At 42.2% G+C, this 27,838-nt stretch overlaps 2 long non-coding RNA genes across 2 annotated transcripts in view; both read right to left on the bottom strand.

Annotated features, from left to right (window-relative positions):
• Nucleotides 1-6,220, bottom strand: part of LOC116812725 (uncharacterized) — a 33,766-nt gene extending 27,546 nt beyond the window's left edge. The window contains exon 1 of the long non-coding RNA XR_004370766.1: nt 4,536-6,220. This is a non-coding gene — a long non-coding RNA (uncharacterized LOC116812725). The remainder of the gene's footprint in view (nt 1-4,535) is intronic.
• A 7,291-nt stretch (nt 6,221-13,511) lies between these two features.
• LOC116812724 (uncharacterized) lies at nt 13,512-17,814 on the bottom strand. The gene is made up of 3 exons (XR_004370765.1): nt 17,575-17,814; nt 13,831-13,924; nt 13,512-13,695 (listed from the first exon to the last, which is right to left on the bottom strand). It is a non-coding gene; the product is annotated as an uncharacterized LOC116812724 (long non-coding RNA).
• Nucleotides 17,815-27,838: the final 10,024 nt, after the last annotated feature.

Raw genomic sequence — 27,838 nt, 5'->3', positions numbered from 1 at the left:
ACTGTGCCCAGCATGATACCTGACTCATAGCCCTTCATGCTTCTCAATAAATGTTGAACTGCATGGCAGATGGCATTTACTGAGCCTACCTGAGGCCGGGGACAATGCTATGTGCTTCTGATATGGTATTGATGTGTCACCACCTGAATCTCATCTTGAATTGTAGCTCCCATAATTCTCACGTGTTGTGCGAGGGAGCCGGTGGATGATAATCGAATCGTGGGTGTGGTTTCCCCCATACTGTTTTTATGGTAGTAAATAAGTCTCACGAAATCTGATGTTTTTATACTGGGTTTCCCCTTTAGCTTGGCTGTCATTCTCTCTTGTCTGCCACAATGTAAGATGTGCCTTTCGCCTTCTGCCACGATTGTAAGGCCTCCCCAGCCACAAGGAACTGTGAGTCCATTAAACCTCTTTTTCTTTATAAGTTACCCAGCCTGGGGCATGTCTTTATCAGCATCGTGAAAATGGACTAATACAGCTCCATACACATTGACTAATTTAATCATTACAGCAAACCTACGGGGTGGATTTTATTCACCCTCTTTTCCAGACGAAGAAACAGTCTTATCAAGGTAAAATAACTTGCTCAAGGGCACATAACCAGTAAGTGATGAACTTGGAATTCAAACTCACATCTATATGACTTCTCATGATGCTAAATATTTAAAAATGGATGAATGAATATTACAATTGATTTGATTAAATATCAAAAACTACTCACAAAATAATTGTTTAAAATTTTATTCAACTGGGCACAATGACTCACACCTGTAATCTCATAATTTTGGGAGTCTGAGGTGGGATGATTGCTTGAGCCCAGGAGTTCCAACACCTGCCTGGGCAACATGTGAGACCCCATCTCTACAAAAAAAATAATTTTTTAATAAGTCAGGCCTGGTGGCACACACCTGTAGTCCCAGCTACTTGTGAGGCTGAGGTGGAAGGATTGCTTGAGCCTGGGAAGTGGAGGCTGCAGTGAGCCATGACTGCACCACTACACTCCAACCTGGGTGACGGAGCAAGACCCTGTCTAAAAAAACACAATATGCTATCAAAAAGTGGATAAATATGAGGCTATGTTCAGAATAACTTTTGAGTACTGCAATGGATGTCTGTTTTCTGTGAAGACAAAGCCATAGTCATACAATATTTAAGGAGCAAAAATATGGGCTGGTACTACATTAAATACAGCTTAATTAATAATGATGTTCTAAATGGAAATGATACAAATATGAATAAAGCTGCCCGCTGGCCTGTTCTATTTGGCACAGCCAGACTATTCTTAGGCTCTTACCTGTTTTCATTATGTAGTTGACCTCGGAATGTCAATGACTTATGGTATAATTGACACATAATTGGCATCCAGGGTTCCCTTGCAGTTTATATTTCTTTGCTGGAACCAGTAGCTAAAGAATAAAAGCTACCTCTAACTTCTTCAAATTCTTTGTTTCCTAACTCAAACCTTAGCTCCTACAATACTCTTTGACATGTAGCCTATATTTTAGGCTGCTCACTAGTCCTAAGACAGGTTTTGCACAGTCCTTCTTCTATACCTTTCCTCCTGCTATGAGTCCTCACCTAGGACTCATTTAGCCCTATACGTTCTTCAAGACTCAATTAAACCCACACAAAGATGAATGTCAATAGGTTCAAATATTCCTCTCCTACCACTGCCCTAGGGAATATTTAATATTTAACATAGAAAGTGCCAAGTGCTGCAAAATGTGAGCTCTAGTTTCATTTTGGACTTTGTATCAGTCAGCTTTTGCTGTGTAACAAATAAGAACAAAAAATCTTGGTGTCATATGACAAGACATTTACACATCTACATGACAGCTGGAGTTCATCTGATCTAGCTGATTTAGATAAATAAGGCATGTTATTCTCATGGCAAAAAAAAAAAAAAAACAAGGGCATGAGAGCAAGCCTAACAATACTGGCATATTTGAATCTTCCACTCATATCACCTCTGTGAACATCCTACTGGCCAAAACTAATCATGAGGCCAAGGCCAAAGTTAGGGAGTATAGAAAGTACTTTCCTGCCACAGGGTAGGGGAAGGAGAATGAATATTTACTGAACAATAATCTAATCTTTACAGACACTATCATATATTTTAAATGTCCCTTTCTTTGCCATAGCAGGCTAGAGAATGCAACTTAAATGAGAGGAGAAAACCATCCAAAGCACTTAGATCTCAGAGAAATAGAGCAGAGCTGCTGCACACACAGCCTTTCATTGGGTAACGAGTAAAGTAGATGAAACACTTGGAGAGCAAGTCGAAAGGCAGCAAAAAGCTTCTCAGCAATAATGAGTTATTAGCAGGGACTTAGAGGGAACCCTAAGCTGGTGGTGCCATACACAGATGATGGGAACATAAATTGATGAAAATATTTTATAGGGGAAGTTGACAATATGTATCACAATCTGTAAATGCACATGCCCTTTGATCCAGCAATCCCACTGCTAAGAATATGCTCTATGGATAAAATCAAGTAAGTATACACAGATTATACTCGTTTGCTGTAGCAAAATAATTTGAAAATAAAAATTAGTAAAAGCATAAAAGAAAAATTGAGTATCCATCTCCATCCATTTATCCAAAGCTCTGGTTAAATGAATGATGGTATATCCATGCAACATATTATAGTCATTAAAAATAAGTCTATACATGCTAATTTGTTCATTCAAAAATATATTTACTGTGTGCTCACAATATACCAAGTCCTGTTCTTGGCACTGACAATGTAACAGAAAATGAGATATTCAGGATCCTTCTTCTGAAGGAGAGAGAGTAGTGGGAGATGACTAATAAGTCCATACAAAAATGTGATTATCTCAGGAAGTGATAGAGCAAAAATATAACAGGATAGTATGCAAAAGGGAGCCTAGGAGAGAGATCACCTTGAATGGGGGTCTGTGGAAGACCTCTATGAGGAAGAGATGTTTGTACTGACTCCTGCATATCAAGAAAGGAAGGCAATCCCTCCTCAAAGTCCATGAAGACATAGGGGAAGAACATTCTAGAAAGAAGAAACAGCAAAGGCCCTGAGGTGAAAACAAGCTTGTTTTATTCAAGGGAAGGACAAAAAGTTAGTGTGGTTGGAGCAGAGTGAGTGGGAAAAACAGTAGTAAAAGATGAGGTAGGAGAAGAACTACGAGATCTATGTCTCTGTTCCACCGCCTACATTTTTGTCTTCGGTTTCTTCATCTGTAAAATGGAGTTATTAATCATTGACAGCTTTTATCTCTGGGATCTCCACAAGAAGTTCTGTGCAATAGGCAGGGCAGGCATTATCATTCCCACTTTACAGATGAGGAAACCGAGATTCCAAAAGTTTTGTAACTTTGCCCCCAGTCACATCGTTTGTAGTCAGCAGAATCAAGACGCAAATCCAGATTCCTGATGGTTATCACGGCACTCCTTTTGCTGCAGCACAATCTATCCCACCTTGTTTGTGTATTTCAACACATAAAAGCCCTAAATTCGGCTGTGAATCTCTACCATCTCCAATTCTTTTATTTTTTTTTCTTTGAGACAGTATCTCACTCTGTTGCCCAGGCCGGAGTGCGACGGCCCGATCACAGCTCCCTGCAGCCTCGACCTCCCGGGCTCAAGCAATCCTCCCACCTCAGCCCCCAAGTAGCTGGGACTACAGGAACATGCCACCATGTCTGGCTGTGTGTGTGTGTGTGTGTGTGTTTGTAGAGATGAGGTTTCACTATGTTACCCAGGCTGGTCTCTAACTCCTGAGCTCCAAGTGATCCACCTGCCTCAGCCTCCTAAAGGGGTGGGATTACGGGCATGAGCCACCATGCCTGGCCTCCAATTCTTAGTAAGAAGGATTTAACCCCAGTGTTATGGATAAACTGGGTTTTCCCATCTGCAGCTTAGAGTTGCCCACGGGTTTTATTTCCAATACAATTTGTTGCTTACATATTTATCTCTCCTACCAAAATATGAAAAGGCAACATGCTGGAACTGCCCATGTTGTAGGACACAGATGGACAGAGAAGACACAGGGTTGAAGGTACACAGAGGAACACCAACGGTGCCTGCACTATACATCCAAGATCAAACAGCTTCTAAATTGTGGGACTAGGATTTGAACTGCTATCCATCCAAGTCAAAAGCATGTGCTTTTTTCAATCCTTGGGACAAAGGACCATGTAAAGTACCTGATGCATGGAACTAGCTTGATTAACTTTAGCTGCAATTGTGGTATTGCACACTGCTTTCATAGAAGGGTCTCTCCCTGGTCAGCAGTCATCCAGTATGATGGCAACGAATCCAACTAAAGGATCCACAGGATTAAAAAGGTCAGATTGTGTGGATTTCAGATGATTCTCATGCCATCAATCCTCCTGCCATAATTTGCACAAAAGCCTGGCAGTCTTGCTCCTTTTCTCAGAGCAGAATCTGCTGGGGACCAGGAGATTAATCAGACTTCATTAATTCTGCAAAATAAACCGTGACATGTTTACCCGTGCACTTAGAGGCATTATCATAAATCACCAAAATTAAATCTCACCTGTCTAAGTAGAGGAGAAACCTGCAACAGAAGGTCACAGCATCAATGGCTTCTTGATGGCTTCATTTCTTTCTGGGGCCTTCCCATGACCAGCAGGACCAGCTGCACTGTGCTCCAGTTTGGTCATTAACAGAATCATGAACATTATTAGCCCAGTGGTTTTGAAGAGACTCTAGTGTGTGTGTTTATTTTTGCATAAAGACTAAGCTACATTCAGAGGAGATTAGAATTTTGAGAGGCAATGATTTGTTTTTTCATGCCATAGCTTCTTAAAGCCTGCATATGCCTTAGAGATCTCTAGAACAAACCAGAGGCCCAGAAGAGGCTAGTAATTTGTCCAAGGCTGCACAAGTCATTCATGGCAGGTCTGGGACTAGAACTAGGGACTTCTGATTCTTAGTCTGGGGCTCTTTCCATTCCAATGCATCTGTATAGTGACTTGGGGTAGATAAGAACATATTCGGAAATATTTACTCCCTCCTGGAGGACTACACTGCCTAGCTTTTGTCTTGGCCATGTGACTTCCTGCAGTCAAGGGAATGGAAGCAGACCCACTACAAGCAGCAGTGAGATGTGCTTCTCTGCTTTTGGCATGAGAAGGCTCTACCCTGGTAGGCCCACAAGTCTGAGGAAGATGGAGAACCATGCAGCAGACCCAGACCCAGCTGTGGCTTGGAGGAGTCCAGTCAAGCCCAGCCTAGAGCAGCTGGTCTCCAGTTGACTCACAGATATGGTAGTAAAATAAGTGTCTAGGTCTCAGTTTTGTGGTTGCATAGCATGCAACAGTAGTTGGTTGATTCAAGGCTCATCCTGCAAACAAATGTGGGATTCTTGTGTTGTAGAATGACGCATTAGAAGCCTGGGCTTTGGCAGGGTTGAGTTTAAATCTTGGTTGGGGCATTTAGTTGCCGAGAGATCTCAGGAAAGTCACTGAAGCTCTCTGAGACTCAATTTCCTGAACACAGAAATGAAAGAAATAATACCTGTAGAGGGGTGATCAGAATTTGAAATTCAGAATTTTACTGGAATTTCCTAGCCCATTGCAGGTTTTAGATTGCATATCTCTGGCTGGAGAGTTGGGAAAGATTTGTTGTAACATTAAAAATCAGTAATGTCAGAAGTGCATTCTCTTCTGCCTTGATCATAAAACCTTGATTTTTAGCTGGGTATATGACACCCCAAATAAAAACTATATTTTCCAGATTTCTTTGCAGCTAATGTGATTTGTGAGGAAGTTTTGGCTAAGAAGATGTAAGTAGAGTGTCACATACAACTTCTGAGATATGTCATTAAAAAGAGAGAAGACATCCTTTCCCCCTTCCTCTTTCTTACTGGTTTGAATGTGGACATGATGGCTGTAGCTCAAGCAAACATTCTGAAACATGCGTAGGAAAACAAACGCCATTTAAGGCAGGAAGGAGAGGAGAAAAAGCCTAGGTTCTGAAACCTTGGTACTAGGCTGGACTACCTGCCTACGGACTTCAATATAAGAGGGAAAAAAACCTATTATACTAACTTGACTGAGCCCCTATTATTTGTGGCAGCCCTATTCAGCATCACTTGGGAGCTTATTAGAAATGCAAAGTCCCCACTCCAGACCCACTGAATCAGAATCTCAGGTGAGGGGCCCACAAATCTGTGCTTTAACAAGCTCTCCAGGTGATTCTTATGGTCACTAAAGTTTGGGAGCATTGATTTAGAGTTTTCCAGCACATACACCTCACCTGATAACTGATAGAGCCATCTTAAATTGCAGGTTTTGTCAAGAACTTAGTGAAGGTTTAGAAGATGAAATAAAGCCAGAAAGGATGGCAAAGCCAATAACTGACAGTGTCAAGATGGAAAATGATTCTGACAGGGTGGAACACTGGACCAAAGCCAAGCAGATGAAATTTAATGGGGATATATATATAAAGCAAATAAAAAGTTTCTTTTTTATTGAAGGAAATATAAAATGTTCCATTCTTTGACTTCTTAAAAGGAGAAAATGTAAAATTACATATTTTAAAATACAACAAATAAAGCTATAAATCAATCCCAATTATGGCTAGTTAAAGGAATGAGAGGAGGAAGATCAGGAAAGGAAAAGTGAGAAAAACCCAAAGTAATAAAGAGACACAGAGTCAATGACAGAAAGGAAGAGGACTGGGAATCCACTTTTGAACCAATCTGTGGATCCTGAGATGATCTTCACACCTAAAGGGACCCATAATTACAAGTCAGATTTTATTGAGACTTACCATGGGGCCAGGCACTACATTATGTGTGTTACGCACGTTTATCCTGTGAGGAACTCTATTATTATCATTGTTTTTCAGATGCAGAAACTGAAGCCGCCAGAAGTTGAGTATGTTCCCCAAGGCCACACAGCTAGCACAAGTGGAAGCAGGATATGAACCCCGGTGGCCAGATTTCAGGGCTGTGACGTGCAGCTGCCCTGGTATTTTCTACTGTCTGGTGCTGCTTCATGAAGCATGCTTCACGCTTGATACTGATCAGTTTCACAGAAACTGGTTTTCATAAGAATAAGGAAATCGATTGCCTCACATAACATTAAGTCCAGAGTTAAGAGGCATCCAGGTGCAGTATAATTATCAGTTCAAAGATGTTATCATAGACATGAGTTCTTTCCATTCCTGTGCTCTTCAGCACCTGGCTTCATCCTAAGGCTGGGTCCCCTCATAGTGCCAAGACAGCAGCTAAAAAATCCATGGTCTTAAAGCTTTGTGCTCCATGTTCATGTCAGCAAGGGTGAGAAATCTTTACCTGAAGCATGTAAAATACTGAAGTATATATCCTTTAATTTAATCTTATTGTATCGATTTAGGCAAATGACCATGCTTAAACAATACGAGACATTAAGAAGAATGCTACGAGCTGATTGGGATAGATGACTCAGGACTTAATGCTGCAGTCAGGGATGGGGTCACCAACCGGGGCTCTCTGGTACCCAGAACAGATGGGCTCTGTTACTAGTTATAGCGATTCTCTCTCTTTTTTCTCCAAAACAAATCAAGTTTCCTCACTTGTTTGAATCCTACAAAATTATCAAACAGCAAGAAAAATCATAAAATATTCATTAGAAAGCACTTTGGATATAAAGCAATAAACCCCTCTTTACAACTCTTCAACAGCCTACTACACCTTCAGAAGCATCATAAGGGAAGATACTTTGGGGCAGTAAACCTTGTGCTTCGCTTTGACAAATAAAATTCTAACTTGTAAAAGGGGCCAGCCTGTAGTGGTGGCAGACGCTGGAGGAGGCAGGCAGTCAGCATTTGCTGAAAGTCTATGTGCCAGGAATAATGCTACATTCTTGATTATTTTAATTATTACAAAGAGTTACTATTGACACAGGATTTTTTGGGTGTCGCTTCACCAGCTGGTGACCTCTGCAGCCAGCGATGCCCCTGCCCAGTGACACACTTGGCTCTGGGCTCGCCACAGGAGGTACTCCACACTTGGCCCAGCAGCTGTGTTTGGCTTGCACTCCAGGCTGTGGGTGGGCTGGGCATGTCTTGACCTGCTCCCACCTTCGGCATCAGCATCTGGACGAGGGGAATATGGTGGCAACTGAAAAACTCCAGGATGCCAGCTACCCCAAAGCCCCTAAGTGGGTATTACAGCATGTTAACAGTTATTTCAGTCCTGCCCGAACAAACTGGGGCATATGGCACCCAGCAGCTCCCTCTCCCATTGCTTGGCGAGCAGGAGGGGAGTGCTACAGTGTTACAGCTCTGTTCACATTCACCAACTGGCGGCTCCTGAGTTCTTGTCCCACACCCAGGAAGAATGAGGTTATGCTAACAGCTGTTGGGTGAGCAAGAAGAAGAGTTTTACTGAGTGATGAAACAGCTCTCAGCGGAGAAGGGGATCTGAGTTGGCCTCCCCCTACCCAAAGTTGGGGAGTCTCACCCACCTGAAGGCGGGAGGTCCTCCAAGTGTGATTGAGTCTGGGGCTTTTATGGGCTCAGAATGGGGGAGTGCATGCTGATTGGTTTGTGAGTATGCAAAAAAAGGCTGAAAAAAGGCACCACTCAAGGATGGGCATGACAGTACAAATAACAAATTAGGGAAGGGTAGGTATATGTAAAATAGGTGAAGGGTGGGGATCAACCAGAGGAAAGCACACCAAACAGGAAGAGAGGATCTCAGTCCAGTCTGTGGATTTATCTGAGACTTGTAGCTTGGCTTTCAGGCTTTAAATTCTCTTTGGTTTGAAGGTCCAGTTTCACCAGGGACTTGCCCCTATTTTCCTAGGCATTTAACTGCCTCCTGCCACTATCACTATTATCCCCATTTTATAAGATGAGGGAACAAAGCCTCAGAATTGCTTGCAATTTTCTCATTGTCATTCAGATGGCAAAGTGGCAGAGCTGGACTTCAAACTCGAGTCTATCTGACTCTATGACCCAAGTTCTATCCACCACATCATATTGGCTCCATCCTGGATCCTTTCTATTTGCTGAAATTATAAGTATTGAACTTTTAAACTGTGAAATCTTGGCTACTTCTTACTTGCTGTCTGACCTATGTTAGTTACAAGAGCTACTCTCAGATTATAATAGATTTTATTTTTTAAAGTCTATTTATTGAACACTTACTATGCGCCAAGAAATGCTTTACGTATATAATCTCAAATTATCCTGCCAATAACCTCGTGATGCAGTTTATTACAGAGAATGTTTTTAGTTACAGGTGATTAAATCGGAAATCAAACTAGTTAAAGTCAGAACCAAGAGAGGAAAAGGGAATTTATTTCTCAGAAAACTGGGAAAATGGGAAAACCAGGGATGCAACAACTTCAAGCATGGCTGGATTTGGACTTCCAGTGGAATTATCAGGGATGTCTCCCTCTGATCTCTCTGCTCTGCTTGTCTTAATTTGGCTCCATTTACATTGGGTCTGGGGACTCCTAGACATCAATCAGGACTGTGTCTTTCTTGGTTTTCCTAGGCTTCATTCTCCATATAAGGTCTCACTATGTAGTAGACAAGGTGGCTGCCAGAAATCTCAGCATCTCCTCTGCATAGCTGAGCATCCCAGAACAAGAGCGTAAGCCAGTTTTCAGTATTCTTTGAAGTTTGAAAATGCTGAAATCCTAGGGTGTCGTTGTTGTTGTTGTTGTTGTTGTTGTAATATAGTCTACTGGTTTTTAAAATAACTTACGTCTTTAAATCAACTATTCAATTTACATTAAAATGTGCAGATTACAAATCTGGACAGGTCAGTGAGTCATCATAGGCAACCACATTGTATATTATCAAGGTTCCATGGCTTACTCTAGTTCGAAGACCCTCCAAAGAAGGACAATATGGCTGTGACAGCATTGAAATTGAGATGTGTCTCTTTATATCAGCATTTTCAAATATCCATGATGAAAAACCTCTGAGAAATGTTCCTAAAAACAAAACCTAGAGATTGAAATTTTTTAAAAATTGATGTCTGCCCCTTCTATTAAAAAAAAGTTTCCAGCTTCATCCATGTCCCTACAAAAGACATGAACTCATCATTTTTTATAGCTGCATAGTATTCCATGGCGTATATGTGCCACATTTTCTTAATCCAGTCTATCATTGTTGGATATTTGGCTTGGTTCCAAGTCTTTGCTATTGTAACCATCATTCTCAGCAAACTACAGCAAGGACAAAAACCAAACACCTCATGTTCTCACTCATAGGTGGGAATTAAGCAATGAGAACACATGGGCACAGGAAGGGGAACATCACACATCAGGGCCTGTTGTGGGGTGGGGGGAGGGGGAAGGGACAGCATTAGGAGATATACCTAATGTTAAATGACGAGTTAATGGGTACAGCACACCAACACGGCATATGTATACATATGTAACTAACCTGCATGTTGTGCACATGTACCCTAAAACTTAAAGTATAATAAAAAAAAAAGTTGTTCAGAAAAAGACCCTCAAAGTTTTCAAACAGGAAATGAAACTGTTTTAAAGTTGAAAATGTCAGGGTTAACTATCTGTCGTCAGCTTATGCCTCTCATTGCCCTTGCCCCAGTCCCTCGATGGGTACCGCAAGAAGTAGCCATCTTAGCTATGTGAACTCTTCCCCCAACAAGTATACTCATGATTCACAGTTGTCTGAAACCCACCCTGGTTTGTAGAATTCACCTGAAATATTTTTTATCTGGAATATATCTGCCACCCCATTTTTCTAGTTTTTTTTTTTTCTTCATATTCCCAAATCTCTAAAGATTCTAGAGAACATTTGCTGAGTAGGTTGCATATACCAGGTGCTGTCCCAGGTCCTGGGAATACAGATGTCTTCATCTGTTTTGTGTTGCTAGCTAAGCAATTCAATTCTGTTGAATACCTAAGACCGGGTAATTTATAAGGAATAAAAAGAGGTTTATGGAGCTTCCAGTTATGCAGGCTGGGAAGTACAAGATTCAGCAGCCCATCTGGTGAGGACTTGGTGCTGCTTTGACTCCCGGTGGAAAGCAGAAGGAAGGGGGAGCAGGAGCGTACAGACACCAAACACGAGAGGCAGCCTCACTTTATAACAACTAGCTGTCACGAGAACTAATTCATTCCCAAGAGACCTAATCCAGTCTCTCCAGAGAAGGACACTAATCATCTTAATGACCTAATTAAAGTTTGGATAAAGGCCCCACCTCCCAACACCCATTACATTGGCAGTTAAATTCCAACATGTGTTCTGCATGGAAACTCATGCAAAGGAAAAAAAAAAATAACACATCCAAACTACAGCAACAGTTGAGGACAAAATACAGGCATGTCCTGCAGTGGAGGGGAAGACAAGCAGCCTAGTGAGTAGCTCTAATTACCTGTATCATAGAACCTGCAGGATATTGTGGGAGCAAAGAGGAGGGCAGTTCCCAGATTGCTCCCCCAAGGTTGGGCTCATTCTACTTTTCCTCAGTGGTAAATGCACCATCCTGGAGCTGCTATCACTCACAGGACACCACCTCAAGCTGGAGATGTTGTACCTCTGTGTGACAGGGTATTAGGTACCAAGTGGATCTTGTTGTTTCCTCTTTGGGCCCACAGTGGAGAACCCAGGTCTTTAGTACCCCATACTCTGAGTTCAGAGAACAGGCAGAGAAAGGTCTGGTTGCTTCCCTTCCTGCCTTTGCCCCCTGCCCTCCCACTCTCACAAGCCTGGCTGAGCAGAGTCATTTCAGCAAAACCAGCACCCCTACCCTCAAAGACAAAATAAGAGGAGTGTAGGGAGGGAGTAAATCGTTACTGCTAGCTGGAGCCGTGTGAGGGGGTGGTGGGCACTACCCAGTGGATTTCTTCTCCAAAATCAAGGAAAGAATTTGTAAGGTTTGGGGATGCTTTGTCACCCCTCCTGCACTTCTCCACACACGTTCTCCACCGACCTGGAGACTGGTCATCAGTGGTCATCTTTTGGGGGTTGGAGAATGAGGTGAGGAGATGGCACAGTGAGGTGGTGAGGAGGACGATGACCAGGTCAGGACTGCCCCCAAGTTGCAATTCTCAAGACCTACAGGAAGGGGATCCCCAGGGGATTTTGAGCCCTGGAGTTGAAGAGCTTGGGAAAGCAAGTATTTTTGGAGCAATGGCATCCCTAGGGACCCATACAGCAGAAGGGGAAGGAGGACCGTACAAGGCCCACAGAGGAATACACATGGTGCCTCCTGCTGGGCGACCCCAGAGTCTGCTCCTGGTGAGGGAGGCACCCCAACCCTCATGAAGCTCAGTGGACAGGAACAGCAGTCATGGCCACCTAAGGTGAGGACAGCAACTATACCATGGACATCCACGTGAGGGAGCATCTGTCTTGCTTTCTTTCCTCCTCTGGAGGAGTAGAGACAAGTACAGACTGGGCCCCCTCTGCCACTTGAACTTCCTATGCCACAAGTTCCACCTGTCCTGACAGGAATGGAGAGGGTCAAAATATTAAAATAGACAGAGGAACTAGAGGCAACTGTTCCTTTGACCAGAAACAACAGGAAAGTTATGGAATTGAAACCAAAGTTGCTATGGAGAACAAGAGTAGCAGCAACTACCGGAAAAACGAAACCATTTTGTTTATACTCCCAATTAGTTAATACTCCTCACTAAACCAGGGAAAGTGTTTTATTGCCTTTGCTAAATTTAAAATAGGCTCTTACAAGAGTTACTGATGAAAAGCACTTAGAACCATACTTGGAACATAATAAGACCTCCAAAAATATGAGTGAATATAGGAAGTACTAGCAGTAGTAATAGTAGTAGGGTATTTTCATCATATAACTGGTATCTTAGTTCAGTCTATCATAATAAAGTACCATTAATTGGGCAGCTAGTGAACAGTAGTTTATTTGTCACTAGTTTGGAGGCTGGTAAGTCCGAGATCGAGGTGCTGGCAGATTCCATGTCTGGTGAGGACCTGTTTCCTGATTCTTACATGGCTTCTTCTCACCATGTCCTCACATGATGAAACAGGCAAGCTAGCTCTCTTTGGGGCTTCTCTTATGAGGGGTTTGTGCCAATCACCTTCTAACAGCCTTACCTCCAAACACCATCACATCAGTGATTAGGTTTCAACATATAAATTTTGAAGAACACAAACATTCAGCCCGTAGCAACTGGATAGAATTTTCAAAACATATATAAAGGATTTCCATAACCTCTCTTTCATGAGATCTACAAAAGAACCCAGCAGAATAGGTAAAGAGGGTGTTATTATCCCCACTTGAAGATGAGGGAACTGAGACTCCTTGAGAGTATGTGAGTTTTTTTCCAAAAAATCTCATACATATGAACCTAGAATCGAAGCCTTCTGACTCCTATGTTTTTTTCCATGACCAGCTTTGTCAATCACAGAGAGAAGAAGGAGAATGAGATGAAGGAGAATGAAAAGGAAAGATTGGAGAGGGAAGGATGAAGAAAGAGAGCTATTCATTTCATTGACTATGCACCATGAGCCCCAAGTATCCTGGGATTTTCAGATACTCTTTTTTTTTTTTTTTTTTTTTTTTGAGGCTAAGATCACATACATTTCCATGTATACATAGAAACTTGTTGTATTAGTCAGTTTGGGCTGAGTTGTGTTGCAATAATATCCCCCAAATCTTCAGGGCTTACAACAATAATGGCTTCTCTCTGGCTTGTGTTCATGCCCTTTGAAGATCAGCTGCAGCCCTGCTCCATGTTCTCTTCATGCTAGAATCAAGACCAAAGAAACAACCTTGAGCTGTGGCATGCCAGAATCGTGGTAGAGGCACACGAGAAATGTCAGAATCAGAGGATGGCACTTAAAGTTTTTAACTGGAAGCAGCAATTATCATTTTCACTCACATAAAGTGGACCAAATCCAGAAACATGGCTAATAAGCCTGATGGCAATGGAGCAGGAAGAATACCTTCTCACAGGGAGGGCCACCAGGCAGGCCCTAAAAAAAGAAGAGAAACAAAGTTTTGGATAAATAGTGCAATCTACCAGAATTCTGCATCATGAGTCTCCACTTTCCTCTATTTGTAAGCAAAATACATCTATTCTTTCCCATAGGGATGCCAGATTAAATACAGGATGCCCAGCTAAATTTAAATTCCAGATCGACAATGGGTAATTTTTTAGGATAAGTATGCCCAAAATATTGCACAGTGAGATATACTAAAAAATTATTCATTGTTTATCTGAAATTCCATTGTAACTAGGCATCCTATATTTTAATTTACAAAATCTGGCAGCCCTACTCAAGAAAAATAACCTAAAGATTCCATTTGGTTACAGCATCAGGCTTGAATTCCATGATCTCATGGAGTTCTCTACATCAGGCCCAGATGTTCATTCTCTTGAGAGCAAAACCTGTGGATCAAAAAGACAAGTTATCTGTCTCTCTTACGCCCAATGTATCATGGTGAAACAGGACACGTAAAACAAACACTCCCATTCAGAAAGTGAGAGGAGAAGAGGAACGCAGAAGTCACTTGTCCATGGCAATTCCAAAAGTCCCTTGGGCAGAAGTTGCAGACTACCTTCCACCGAGACTGGAAACGTTCTTTGATTAGGACTTGATTCTGGACCTAGAACAATAACACTCAATCTATTGTTCTGCATGGTGCTTGGCACTGTCCTCCGGGAGGTTTTTCCTTTTCAATTGTTCTCCTAAAGCATTTTTTGTAAAGGACAATATGTCCTCTTTGGAAGCTGGCCAGGCTTCTCTGTCTTCTTCCCACAGAAAGTTGGAAATCCAAAGGTCATTTCAAGTCTCAAACAGTTATAATCTATTTTAGTATGAGTCGGTGACTCTTTTGGCAATATAACTTTCTCACATTCTTATCTATTTGATTCCAAACAGCCTCACGTACCAATGGCCACAACTGTAATTCTTTTCTAGTTGCGACTTTCCCTCTAGACTTAATTGCAGGTAACTTAAATTTATCTGGCTCCAATGAAAGAACTACACTTAGAATCTCTTTTCCCTAAGTCATTTTGTCCAACTAGAAGGATTTAATTGGTGCCACTGTAATCAGTTGAGAGGTTTTAATAGAGGAACAATACCTTTGATTGGTCCTTGCCACAAGGCTCAATTTTAGTCAGTCTTTGTCACTTAAAGACATTTCCAGTTTTATCTTTTGTTGTTTGGAAATCAAAATGAATTACACCCTCTAGTCCTCTGAGTTCTGAAATTTCTGGACCCTTTCTACTCCCTTTGATCTCCCTGAAATGGACAATTCCTACCTAAGCTCAACTTTCGTATCATTTCCCTACGTGCAGCCCACAGCAACTTAGGCATGAGAGTAACATTCCGTTTCACAACTTTGCCTAAAGCCATAAACTCATTTAGTGCATTATCTGTCTTCCTAGGGATTAAAGGTGACAGTTTTACCTAATACCTTGCCACTAGATAACATAGGTTGCCACTTTTCCATCCAACAATGTTATTTTTTACTTCCCACTCCCAAGCCTCAGAATTCATGCAACATAATTTAGGTTTCCTGCTATGGCAGCAACTCATTGATAAGTCTTAATTGCTGTATCAATTAGCTTAGCCTAAGTCGTGATGGAGTAACAACAAACACATCCAAAAATCTTACAATAAGAAAGATTTATTCCTTGCATATGTCCATGTCCTTTACAGGTTGGCTGTCATTTTGTAACATGCCATCTTTTTCTAGGACTTAAGACTGAAGAAGCCGACATTATCTGCGACATGTTGGCTTGGGGCAAAGTAAAAAGTTAAAAAAAAAAAAAAAAAGGCACATATTCCTCTACTTGGAAATGGCATATGTACTTCTGGCTACATTCCATTGACCAAAGCAAGTCACGTGGTCAGAATTAACTTTCTTAAATCTTTTCCTTCTATGCACTTTATTATTTTTTTAAAATTTTCCCATAGGTTACTGGGGTACAGGTGGTGCTTGGTTACATGAGTCAGTTCTTTGGTGGTGATTTGTGAGACTTTGGTGCACCCATCACCCAAGCAGTATACACTGCACCGTATTTATAGTCTTTTATCCCTCGAAGATGGGTGAAAAATATACTAGTCTCACAGGGAAGAGTAGAGGAGAGTAGACCCACAGTGAAGGACAACAGATACTTTTGAGCAAATAATAGAATCTACCCAGTAATGTGCTGATAAATATTTAACAACTGCCTCTCTGGAGGAACAGAAGCCCTGATTTGTACATTTGTCAATTTCCATAGTATAAATACTCTCCCCGTGACCAATTTCAAGTCACCAGTGTCATGTCATCAAATGCAAAATTAGGAAGAGACATGTACAATTAGCTCTTGTGAGCCACTATGAGCATGCTACAGCATACCACTGAATCAACCTCAGTTTAAATCAATTATTTGCTAAACATAAGATGACTTATGCCTGTTCCACAATATGAAGAACCCCTGCAGTCCTGCTGTGGATTATAACAAGCGAGGAGACTATTATGTGACTCAGCATAAACCTGCCTTAAACCTAAACTGAGGATTTGCAGTAGGGATGAGGAGGACTAGACAACTCAAAATTAAGTCTTCATATTATTTGCTATTTCAGCATTAATTGGAAAATTCAAGGGGACAGTAAGAATGTGAGATTGAAATAAAAATAGTATTTTGCCTCTATAAAGAAAATTCACCCCAGGCTCCTCTTTTGCAGAAATTCTTATTAAGGACTTGGCTCTCCTCCAAGAAAAATAAGGTAGAAATCATTCAAAACCCTTTACTTCCAAATTATTCCTGATAGGAGCTGCTTGATGAGTATAGCTCTCTAGTTTTGTATGTTTACAATTTTCTAATAAAAGCTTTGTTTAAAATATCCCTGAGCTAGGAAGTAACTCTTACATACTTAAGTCTTAAACCGTTTCTTTTCAAAAACCATTCCTTTTTTTTTTTTTTTTTGAGGCTGAATCTCTCTGTAGCACAGGCTGCAGGGCAGTGGTGCAAACACAGCTCTCTGCAGCCTCCACCTCCCAGGCCCAAGTGATCGTCCTGCCTCAGCCTCCCATGGGAACTACAGGCGCCCACCACCATGCCCACTAGTTTTTGTATTTTTTTGTAGAGACAGGGTTTTGCATTTTGCCCAGGCTGGTCTCAAATTCCTGGGCTTCAGCAATCCTCCCGCCTTGGCCTCCCAAAGTGCTGGGATAATAGGCGTGAGCTACCATGCCTAGCCCATGTATTCTTTAAGTACACTGACATCATCTCTGTGGGTGGTAACACTGGGCAAGTTGCTTATGTGTACTGAATTTCTGTTTCTCCAGCGATAGGACGGGATAATAACATCTACCTTACAAAGCGATTATGAAGCTTAAATATCTGGCATACATAAAGTATCTAGCAAAGCACTTGCACATGGTGATCACTCAATAAATAGTTATTAGCATTCACTAAAGAGGATACTGATTAGAATTATCATGATTATTACTGAGCCATGAAACTAGAGGTTTTAAGTTACTGTTTAAAATAGTGCAAGACTTTATTCAATAGCCTCAGAGCATTTGGCAGGAATAATTTGGCTGTTGATTTTGAGTGCATCTGACAGGAATGACTTTTGCAGCTCCCCTGGATACATGGATGTTATTGTAATTTAACAAAACTCACCTCTCTAGTTGCTAGTGCATTTTGTCTGTTGGCCTCAAGCTTGGCTCAAATTGTCAGGCCAATGGAAAGACTGAATGCTTTGCCTCCAGGCAAAACTGTGGCCTGCAGACGGTGGACCCTGCATCGCATCTCAGCGAGAACGGAAAGCTCACTCAGCATGCTGCAGTCTTTCATACTAATTCTGACATAAAACATCAGGCAGAAATTCCACTTCTGACTCTGCAGTAATTGTGGAGGAGCCAGAGGGCCATCCAAACACAGATGTCTGGCATGACGCTGCACGCCTCATGAGCTCACAGGACAGACATTGCAGAGAGATCGTGATGATCATGCATAAAGGAGAGCCCACCATCTTCAGGGGGCAACTCATTCATTCTTCCTCCTTCATTGTTCCTGAGTTACTGTGAATAGTGAAGATTACTGTTTCAGACTTTTTCCAATGTCTTAACTTACAATGGCGGGAAAGATGTTGATGCTGGTAATGATAATAGTAAAAATGGTGAAAGTTTTTCCAGAGTTTCAAATGATGGAACTCTGCATCCTACTATTCTGTAGCATGTGTGAGTACGTGTGTGTGTGTATGTGAGTACGTGAGTGTGTGTGTGTGTGACTCTACATATGTACGTGTGTATTGAGTCCTCCTGAGTAGCCCCCCAACCCTTTTTTTTTAACTAAGTATATCAGCTTCTGGAACTGCACATAACAGTTTTCCAGCAGTGACACTCATGCATAGCACAGCCATCAAAGACCTGGAAGCCATGTAATACAGCTGACCTTTGAACCAGGGGAACAACCCCTGTATGCGCAGTCAAAACTCCAAGCATAACTTTTGAGTCCCCAAAAACATAACCATTAATAGCCTACTGTTAACCAGAAGCCTTACTGATAACATAAATGGTCGATTAACCCATATCTTGTTTGTTATATGTATTATATACTGTGTTCTTACAATAAAGTAAGCTAGAGAAAATAGTGTTAATGAAAAAATCATAAGGAAGAGAAAACATATTTCCTCTTCATTAAGTAGAAGTGGATCATCATAAAGCTTTCCATCCTCATCGTCTTCATGTTGAGTAGGATGAGGAAGAGGAGAAAGAGGAGAGGTTGGTTGTGCTGTCAGCAATGGCAGAGGCAGAAGAAAATCCAAGTATAGCAGCCCAACGAAGTTCAAACCGGGTGGTTCAAGGGTCAACTGTAAAGACTACTAGAGGCAGAGGCTCACTTAATTGCGTGTTCAGAAATTAAGAGTTTAACATTATTAGAATATGCAAAGGCATACAGAGTGACATAATGGACTTTATATCACTTTATATCATTTATATATAATGGACTCAGAAGCAGGAGGGTGGGAGGGGGAAGCCAGGGATAAAAACACTACACATTAGGTACAATGTACACTACTTGGGTGATGGGAGCACTAAAATCTCAGAATTCACCACTATATAACTCATCAATGTAGCCAAAAACCACTTGTACCCTAAAAGCTATTGAAAAAAAAGAATTTAAAATTGTTAGTATGAGTAGCTCCACAAATTTGGGGTGCAAATATGGTCATATTATTTACTTTTCCAATTAATTCACTGAGTAAAGCTTGCTGCTATAACAACAACAACAAACAAACAAATTTTCAGTTATTTCTCGCTCATATAACCATCTAAATTAGATGTTTCTGGTTGGAGGGCAGCTTCCCTCTACAGAATGATCCAGGGCTCAAAGCATAATTATACTCTCTTTTCTGGCCAGTGGGGTCTTGCACCCACTCTACTAAGGTAGCTTTCCCTAGGGCTCCCAGGAGACTCCTAAAGAAGCCAACTTAACTTTGTTACCTCTTCTGATAACGCCAGCAGGAAAAAAAATATGTAAAAGCTTTATATTCATATTGACTGAGGCATCCTACTATATTGAATTGTCTGAAATGAAAGAACCAAATGTCATCTCCAGATTTTAATAGATGATTGTCTATGAAATAAAGAGGATTTAGAGGCCAGGCACGGTGGGTCATGCCTGTAATACCAGCACTTTGGGAGGCTGAGGCAGTCAAATCACTTGAGGTCAAGAGTTCCAGACCAGCCTGGCCAACATGGTGAAACCCCATCTCTACTAAAAATACAAAATTAACCAGACACGGTGGCAGGCGCCTATAATCCCAGCTACTCAGGAGGCTGAGGTAGGAGAAGTACTTGAACCCTGGAGGTGGAGGTGGCAGTGAACCGAGATCGTGCCACTACACTCCGGCCTGGGCGACAGAGCCAGACTCCATCTCTAAAAAAGAGGATCTAGAGGACATCTTCATATTATAAAATGCCATAAACTGAAAAAAACATAAACGTAACCTGATATTTTAAAGAAATCAGTTAATGGTGTTTCTAAGATTTGTAGTTGGTGCTCAATACATTTATAGAACCAGGCTTTTGAATCATGCCTGAAACTTAGCAGCTCAATTGTCATTTTTTAGAACAAATAAATGAATGGTAATGACATCAGTCTAATAAGCATTTTGAAACATGTGCAAATCTTTAGATATAAAATTTGTACATTAAAATAAGTTTTTGAGATGACAATTGGTAGATATCCCATAAATGTTTATTTCTATTATCGAAGATATCATCAGGATAATTTAGATTGCCAAAGTAGACAGAGACGTGCCATGTACATGTCACTCAGGACTGCTACATATGTTCATAGAGGTTGAGCACTGCACAGTCCCAGAGGATGCCATTCACAGACTCCCATGCAAATAGCTTCCCTGGGTTTGTGCAGTGCATACTGTGCATGCAGCTGCCTAATCTGAATACATCAGTCCTAACAGGCTGTAAGGGTAAAGCAGCTGATTCACCTTGTTCATCACCAGGACTGACTGAGCTGGTCTGGCTGAGTACCGCGTTCTCACTTCACGTCCCCACTGCTTCCTCGTTTACCACCTCCTCCCACAAGCTTACGTTCTTGGAAAGATATTGGCCTTCCCTGATAGAAGTGCCCTCCTGCCAAGGGTGTGCTTATAACCTCACTTGAGCCCATGCACACTCCAGAGGACTCTCAGTAATCCTGGAAAGGGAGAGCCCCTAAAATGGAAACTGAATGTTCTTTCTCTCTTAGTAATAACGTACTTAAATACACACACATGGTGGCATTTTTTTAATCCAACTTTTTGAGGATTGCCTATTAAATACCAAGAGACATCTTAGCTCTCTGCTAATTCACAATGTCACTAATTCAAAGATGTTCTCATTGTTTAGCCTCCAAAAAAAGCCTTAGATGGGTCCTTCAGATCCCAAAAGCCAATTTTAAACATCTTATCCTTTTATGTTCAATATTTATATTCTAAAACATAAAATGTAAGTTCTAAGTCTCTCTAGAGCCTGGGGTGTGTTGAAAGTTGGGATAGATGGGCCTAAGATGAGGCAAAAAGACCAGTTAGGAAGGAGGTTTTGGTAAGAGTCCAGGTGAGAGATACAAGGGCTCACCCTAAGGTAGTGATCAAGGGCGTGGAGGACAGTTAATTGCTGTCACTACCATTTATGAGGAAGACTTTATGGGACTTGAAGGCTGACAAATAAAGATAAGAATAAACTGCAAATAACTTCAAGATCATGCTACTTGGCATTTGCTCCTGCCATAGTATGATGAGGGATAAAAGGACTAGGTATGGTGAGGACTTGCACATGGAAAGTTAAACAGCCTATCAAGAGGGGAACAATACTGGAAACAAGCATACCACCAGGCTTTCCATTTTTGTGTCAAATTAGACAAAGGGACAAATAGTACAAGTTCAAAGTAAGCAAACGCTGTTTGATTTCAAAATTCCTCTTTGAGCAACATCACTTACATACCTTGGAGTAATCTGTCTCTCCTTCTTAACAACATGTGGAAAGCTCTCATCCTAGATCCATAGTGGCAGCTGTTGAAAACATTACGACTTCTTCCTCACTGCATTTCCTACTTCTGCTTGATGTCTTGTGCTACTGCCAAAGCCTTCTTTCATTGCACGAGTGTGACCACGTAATTTCTGGTGCATTTTAGAGTAGTCCAAGATTTATTGGAAATTCTTAACTTCCCAGAAAATTCCTGGTTTTGAGATATAAATATAAAGTATGCCCCTAATAATTTTATAAGATAGGCAGGGAGCTCACTCAGCCATTCTATAGCTAGTTGTTGAGTGGTGTTGTTACTGAGGAACAGGCTGAAAATTCGATGTGGAACTAGATATGGTTCCTGCTATTCAAGAGTTTTACAATCTGAAGGGAAAGGAAAATAAATCAAGCCTTAAAGGAATGGCTAATAAGTGATATCTCGATCCATATGAACAGCCAACTCATACATGAATGTTAGAGAAACTTTTTGTAGGTGATAATATGCATAAATAGTAGAACACAAAACTAGAAACAGTGTCTAAAGCAAGGTAGCTGCCAAATGCTGTAGAAAAGATACTAATGTATTCCGACGAAGCAGACCACCAAGATTTTTTGGAAGACATTGCATTTAACTTGGGAGGGTCAAGTGAATAATTCCTGGGACATGGGAAACTTCAGGGCTTATTTAAGATACTGGGTGACATCCTTTACCAAGATCAAGTATAGGTTTGGGGCTACAAGACAGGGAGACAGACACATACTTTTTTTAAAAGTTAACAGCATAGCTAAAATTACATAGTACTACAACATTCAAGAAATACTGCCTGGCAGTAAGTGATTAAGAGCTAAATTAGAGGAATGGGCTGGAAGCCTAAGTGTGTCTGAATCCCAAGGTGCCTGCCTGCACAGCCCTGAGGTCACAGGCTCCTTGCCGGCTGGGAAAACCTTACTACTTGGTGGATGCTGGGTAAATGCTGGTTAATTGAGTTAATCTTTCTTCAGCTAGTTAGAGACCTGGAGGACCTGGAGCTCCTTGCTGTTTACACTTTAACCAAAACTTTAGAAGAAATGTAGGGGCCCCAAGGGAATTGAGGAAAGCACCCCACCTTATTGCTCGTTCAGATGCAAATTCAGAAGCTGAACAACTGCCCTCCAAAAGTTGCACCGAGGCCCTTATGTCCAGCTCTAAACCTTTGCGGGGATGGGAGGGAAGTGGGGACAATCAAGTGATCCACAGATCACAAGCGATGCTCTTTAAGGTGGAAATGTTTTATTACCCCTGCTTAAGCGAAGGCTTTGTAGGACAAAGAGTATTGAACTTGAAGCCTGGGTCTCCACCACTACCTGACCTTGAGCGAGTCATCTAGTTTTTTAATCTCTTTGAGTCCCGTGTTCCCAGTTGTAAAATATGGAGGTTGTGGGCTCCATAATAATAGCTAGGCATTTAGGATCTATAACGTGCCAGGTGAGGCGTTTTCCGTGTTAGCTCTTTTGATCCTCACAACCACCTTGGTAGACTTCACTAATCCCATTTTACCCGAGACGTTCGGTTGAGAGCGCTTTGATGGCATGCCCAATATCACGCAGCGAGAATGGCGGATCCGGACTCCACTTCAACGCTGCCTGACCCTAACACTACGCAGACCCAGTTTGATCGCAGGTAACCTCCTCTGAGATTTCCCTCAACTGCCCGCTTGTTTCCTTCTCCGTCTCTCCTAGCTTCACTCGCGTCCAAAGCGCCCCTTCGGGAACCGGACATGCTCAATAGCTCAGGAAGACTTTTCGCTCTGCCTGGGGAAATTTTTCACGCCGCTCCGGGAGCCGAGCCCGCCCCGCCCACGGCTCCTCCTCACGGGATTGGTCAAATTCCGGGAGGCAGCGAGGGAAGGGAGGGAGGCGGAGGTCCCAATTACCTCCCAAACCCCAGCGATCTGGGCGCGCGCGCCCCGAGAGTGCGTGCATGCGTGCGTGCGTGTGAGTGAGCACGTGAGGGCCCCAGAACGTGCACAGTGGGCGGGGACAGGAAATGGGAAGCGAGGGGCGGGGGTTGCCGTTGCCATGGCAGTGACGTCAGGCGTCGGGGAGCGAACCCGGCCCCTTCCCCACGCGCGCGCGCGCGCGCGCACACACACACACAGAGACATGCACACGCGCGCGCACAGCCGCTCTCCCTCAGACACACTGGAGGGAAAGGTCAAACTAAAGGCGAGGGAGCAGAGAGACCGGAGGGAGCCGCTGCCGCCGCCGCGCGCCATGACGGACGCGGCGGAGGCTGCTTTCTCAGTGCGGACGCCGCCAAGCCCCAGCTCTCGCCGCGCCCCCTGCCCCCCGCCCCTCGCGCGCCCCTCACCCCGGCGCTGGCGCGTCCCCGCGCCCCCTCCCCCGGCCGCTCCAGGCGCGCCTCGGGCCCGGGGCGCCGGGAGCGGGAGGGTGGGGGCCACGGCGGGCGGGCGGCCTCCTCGCCCGACCCCCCGACCCCCCGACCCCGGGCCAGGTGAGTGCCTTGGGGCGGGAGAGGGCGTCCGGAGCGGAGAGGACACCGAGAGCTCAGCACCCCGCCTGACCCCCTTCCGGGGCGCTGACAGGCTCTCAGGACACGGCCTCTGGGGGGCGTCGTGGGGTCACTTGTGTCGGGGGGTGCTTTTTTGGCGCCCCCGTCCCTCAGGGTCGGGCGCCCGAGTCGTGGGGGGCTCGGGGCCGGAAAGTGGGCGCTGCGGTGCGGCCCCGGAGTGCAGCCGCGGCGACAGGGCATGGGGCGGGCGGCGGGAGGCAGGTGGGCCCCTCCCCGGGGCTCGTGAAGTGGGGGGACCGGGCGTGGGGGCCGCGGGAAGCTTTCGGGAAATGTTTGTCCGGCAGTTGCAAGAAACTGCCCTCGGGACGAGGCGCCTTGCTTTTTGCCGGGGCCAGCGAAAGTGGCGGATTTCACAGCAAAACTCGGGTGAAGCTAGGCTGGACCGGCCGGGAGGGAAGAGGGGCCGGGAGCACCCGTCTGGATGGGGACCAGAGATGAACGAATCCGCCTGTGTGTAGCACCAGGGCATGATGTGTGCACGTTGCCATGCCAGTGTTTAATGTTTGTTGCTTATGGTTATTTTAGGACTAAATGATAAAAAAGTTACTTGGGAGAGAGGGAACTGCTTGATTTGACATGAGTTTTTCACTTGTGCATGCAGGAAATACATTAATCTTGTACACACACAACTGAGTTTATGTCCGGTGGACTTTACAAATAATATACACAAAATTCTAAAGCCCCGAAGCAAGGTGATGTGTGTCTGAAGAGTTTCAGGTGTCAGGCTCCGTGTTCCGTGGGAACAAAATAGGAGGACACCGAAGTACTTGATATGCCCAAGCAGTCATCTTTTTGTAATAAGCTTTGGATCCCATCAAAGTGGAGTTTAGTTGTAACTGCCAGGGTTAAGTAATCGCATTGACCCGGTGCCACCCACCAGTTTGGAGCTTCTCTGATAGTAATTGACGAGACAGTCCTGTGCTGATTGTGAATAACCAGCGCTTTTGCTGATTTTTTTCCTTTTTAATTTTACACTGTCATAATGTATGTGTATGCTACCTGTTTACCAAACGTTAGAATGAATTATCCATAGTTAAACTCTCCACTAAATCACTAAATCAGGTACTAGCTGTGGCATGTCTTTAAAAATATATATATTTGAATGTTATCTGGAAATTACCGATATAATGGTTTCAAGCTGATAGGGATTTTTTGAACTTAAGTCTAGCATAAACATTATCCCAAGTGGATGTGTTTTAAAATTTAAATCTCATCTAAGAAAACTTCCTGGTTTGGGAAAGGTGCAGGATTGTGATGATAGCTGAGGAAATGCTAGAGAGAATTTTTGGTAGAGAATAAGAGAACAACCTGTGAATTTGGTGTTAACCAACAGTCTCAGCATATACACACTTGCTCCTTACCTAAGCATTTCTGATATGTGGGTGCTTTTTCTGTTGATTATGTATCTTTGGTTATTTGTCATTTTCAAAAAGTTTTCTCAACAGAGGACCCTCACTTTGAAATTGAGTCCTTGTGGCATGTAGCCGGGATACCAAAAGTTTTCAGTACCAGATGCAGAGAGAGATCAGTCCGTTTGGGATCTTGTTAATTCTTTCTGTGCAGCTACTTTTGTGCTGTGAGGTCTCTTTTACATCTTGCTCCTATTGGCCATAGCTGACATATGTCTGTATAGAGTCCTGTAGTGGGGTACTTAATTGTTACAACCTGAAAAGATTATTTCTTGTAATATATAAATAAATTTTTATGTTTTTTTCTCTTCTCTCTCTTTCAAGGGAACTGTAGAACTGGACAAATCAACACTTAGCATATCCCCCTCCTGTAGGTCTTGTTGACCTTGGTGGCATCGTGGAGGTCATATGTTCATGGAGATAAACAGTTCTTGAACGGTTTACTCCAGGTGGTAAAAACACATGGGAAAGTGATTTGGGCTGTGCGTATCTTGGTTTTTTAAAAAATCATTTTTATCGAGCGTTTATTGTGATTATGGCCAAAAATAAAATAATTCTTTGACTTTTTTTTGAATTACTATACACACATTTCTATATTACGGTTTTAAGACTTGCTTATTTTTCTATTTTTCTAGTATTTCTTGTATATTCTACCACAGGTGAACAACTCATTTTTTGGGTGACATTGTTAGAGCTTGCTTGAGGGGCACTAGAAAGAAGGGCAGTAATGTGATGTGAATGTTTCAACTTATGAAAACAGCTGTGCTCTACTTTAAGAAATTTGACATTTAAAAGTGTAAGATTGCAAAACAAATTAATTACTAGTTGGTTATATTATGTGAGAATTTTACGAAAGGGATTCACTGAAAGTTGCTTTCAAATACTTAATCCCTTTAAATGGTATTTATCAAATGTGATTTGATTTGTGAATAATCAGTTGGCATACAACAATTTAGGAACAAATTTTTGGCATATGTAAGGGTTATCAGTGTGTTCTTTGAGTTCTCTCTTTACCAAAAGTGTTTGGGGAAAAAGTTAAATTCAATGTTGTTCCACTTATATGCCTCCTATAATGGTTTAACTGAGTGGGAAAATTGTCATCTGATTTATCCCACATCATTTAAGGCAGCGGTGTCCAATCTTTTGGCCTCCCTGGGCCACATTGGAAGAAGAAGAATTGTTTTGGGCCACACATCAAATGCATTAACAATAACTAATGAGCTTAAAAAATTGCAACAAAAATCTCATCATATTTTCAGAAAGTTTACACATTTGTGTTGGGCCTCATTCAGAGCTGTCCTGGGCCATGGGTTGGACAAGCCTGATTTAAGGAGTACATTGAAGCCTAATTAAAATGCTTTTCACCATTGAGTAAAATTTTAAGATCAGGTTTGTCAGGAACCTCATCCAAGGTAGTTTAGTTAGTGGAGTATCAAAAGCACCTTGTTGTCAGACACTCACTAGAACAGTGGTCCCGCAGCAGAGGCCAACAAGCAGTTATACCCAAACTTCAGCAAAATCAAAATAAATAGATTGGTCTAAAGTCCACGAGCAGTAAAAACCGTTACCTTGAAATTTTCTGTAGGTGCAAATTATTCTTCAGAATTAAAGGCTTGATTTTCCTAAGCTGTAATTCTGTTTGAGTCACTTGTGAAAAATGCTATTTTGGTAAAAGAACAACAATGTATTCTTTCAAAGGAGTTTTTTTTTCCCTTTGTGTTAATGGATTTGCGTTTATTTGGAATTGCAGGAGATGATGAATGAAGTACTTGGGAAGTTTAATTCAGAACTCATTTTGCTTTGGTTATGTAGAAAAAAAAGGAATGTGAGTTAATAGGAGAACTTATTTGTGGGTTAGTTCGTACTTCATTTGGAGATAAGGAGGAAAGGGAGGAAGTAGCCGCAAACTTTATTAAGGATAACTAATCAAGTTTCATTTGATTTATACTGTTCATTGCCTGGCTTGGGTAACAGTGACGCCTTCGCCTTTTCCTAGTTTTCGAGAAATTTTATTCTTAGAGAAGGGGTTTGAAGGATAAGAGCTAAGCATCAGGGTGTACAAGAAGTAAAAAATATCTTCAGAATGCTTAATAGTATTTTATTTTGTTTTTATACATTAGACAGAAAGCAAGAAATTATTTTAATACTGAATATGGGTCAAAAGCCCAACTTTGGGATACTGGGCACAGTTTCATACCTCTTAGCATAATTGAATATTACAAAAATGGAAGGAACAGCTTGAATGGTGCCATTGATTTTTTTAGTACAGGCTCTTATTTCCTCAATTGAACAAATGAGTAAAAAATGAAGATTAAAGAAGAGATGAAATTAAAAGAAGTGTTTTCCATTTTTTAAAAAATCCCAAGGGACTGTCTGAAATGATTGCTAATTTCAGAACATAGATTAAAAAGTACATTACATTGATTTATGAT

Source organism: Hylobates moloch, unplaced genomic scaffold (assembly GCF_009828535.3).
Source record: "Hylobates moloch isolate HMO894 unplaced genomic scaffold, HMol_V3 SCAFFOLD_9, whole genome shotgun sequence".
Taxonomy (NCBI): domain Eukaryota; kingdom Metazoa; phylum Chordata; class Mammalia; order Primates; family Hylobatidae; genus Hylobates; species Hylobates moloch.
The sequence above is the reverse complement of the archived record's forward strand: the minus strand, read 5'-3'. Positions and strand labels throughout refer to the sequence as shown.